The sequence below is a fragment of the Nanorana parkeri genome, unplaced genomic scaffold (assembly GCF_000935625.1).
Source record: "Nanorana parkeri isolate BGI_ZX_2015 unplaced genomic scaffold, ASM93562v1 scaffold1256, whole genome shotgun sequence".
Lineage (NCBI taxonomy): Eukaryota > Metazoa > Chordata > Amphibia > Anura > Dicroglossidae > Nanorana > Nanorana parkeri.
In genome coordinates, this window is record NW_017307524.1 from 637241 (window position 1) to 639311 (window position 2071).

General features: G+C 42.0%; 1 protein-coding gene across 1 annotated transcript in view; it reads left to right on the top strand.

Moving 5' to 3' along the window:
- FAM126A (family with sequence similarity 126 member A) overlaps positions 1–2071 on the top strand; it is an 85074-nt gene that overhangs the window by 66664 nt on the left and 16339 nt on the right. The window lies entirely within an intron of this gene.

Here is a 2071-nt window from a genome sequence, read left to right on the forward strand (position 1 = left end):
AACGGTCTTTTGGGGGGGGGGGTCGGGGGGTCGCAATAGGAAAATAAGATGCCAGCTCCCCTGGTTTCCTCCCCATTGTTTGTCTATCCATACATACACAGACACTTGAGTAAGCCCAAACTGTTTTATCTGTGCACCCGCCAGGCTTTTTTAGATGCTCAAACAAAGTATAATCAAGACTGGTTTGACAAGGAAGGGGTACTTAAACATTCACAAAACATATAAACTTTCTCACACATACCCAGGAACTGAGAAACTTGACATTAATGTAGCTTAGCTGGACTACCTATTGTAGAGTTTTAGACTAGAGGAGGTTCAGGCATTTGTCAGTGTGTTTTGTTGAATTCACAAGGTAGTCTATTGTGTGTTGGAAGACATTGCTCTCCTCTATACAGATAGAGGAGACACTGAAACACTTTACATAGTCATCAGTGAATGTTAAAGGTTTTTCATTAACCAGCTTTTATCGCAAATCACACAGTATTCATTCTAAATTTTTGAAACCTTTAGAGAGCTAATATTTGAAGTATTATCTTAATGTAAAAAATACGAGCAGAGAGACAAATTATTGAAACCATGGTAACCACCACGCACAGGTAACCGCAGCTCTAGATGGTACAAGTTTAGCCGCCAGGAAACAGGTGGGTGGAGGACAGAAAGCATTCTCTACACTTTGCGTAGCTTTGCTAATCTAGCCAGGGACATATGAAAGTGGGCGAAGAATGGGGTAACTGATGTCATTGGTGAGTCACGATTACAAGTTATGCCACTTTGATGTTTCTTTAGGCCATAGTGTTGGAGTCTGAATTATTCCAGCTTTTAAAGAGGTTACTTTTATGTTGTACAATATATTAGAAACTGAAGATAAGCCTTCATATCAAATAGAATATGTACTGGTTTATGTACAGGAGATAATTGCATCATAACACTGGATTATTCTGTATTCTGCAAAGGGCACACAGAAGGTTTTGGAGACCTTCAACATGAAGGTGACTGTAATATACAGTATTTGAAACTGATCTACAGACATACATTGAAATACACATTTGAATTACATGAACAGCCTTAATGGTAAAAGTAAGTTCTAAACCACACATTATTATGGTCTAGGAAATCCCACCAGAGAACACATTCAGGTTTTGTACTAATGAGAATTTTTTCTGCACAGTTGTAATCCAATTGCTGCAGTTCTGCATCAAGTCATATAAAGGTTGTCTAGGACTTCCCCAAACTGACAGTGAATCATGAAGAAGCAGCAGCACACCAATGACACCACTTCCCTTTTCACAAAGCTTCTAGTACTAGATGGAGAGCACTGTGCAATGCAGGCCTGACTGGCTTTCAGTGCTGCTCCTCCCTCTCCCAGTCTGAGTGCTACTGTGCAGACTATTCCAAGAACTTGAAAAGAGATTTGGTTATGAACATCATTTTTTATTGTATCCAAGTTAGATTGTGGCTTTTTACATCTACCCAGGTCTCCACTTTATTGATGGTGATTGGAAGATGATTCAGCCATGTGAAGATATCACACTTTACAACTATATGCCCTCTTTGGTCATATCGTCTAAAAACGCGGGTTATGAACTCTTGTGAAAAGATCAAAGCTTGGTTTTAAGGGCTCTCCATTTAAAGTCGGTGTTACAACCTTAGTTTGATGCTGGTAGGAAACATTGTTTCTCTCCCGTTCATTGAAGGACACAGGGCAACAGATCGTAGATCCTGAATGGTAGGGTATATCGCCACCTGCAGGAGTAGGACGCTAGGCACATAACAAAAAGACAAGACAGCCTAGTGGCGGCCCCTGCTGGGGGCCCAACCCCTCACTTGCTGACAAGTCTCCAGTTTTTTGCCTAGCGTCAGGAGTAAGGAGCTAAAAAATTTTCTCTGAAGAATTTTTTTCCTTTCTTCCGTTTGACTTGATTTTTCTTCTAGCAAGTGTCCCCAGGGCGACAGGCTGGATGATTGTAGATCCTTGTAGTCTCCCCTGGGTGACCGACGAGCGCATGCAGACTCTGCTACGGTGGGTCGGCTGCGACAGGTGGTCCTCCCCGACGCCTATGGGATTCGTCCC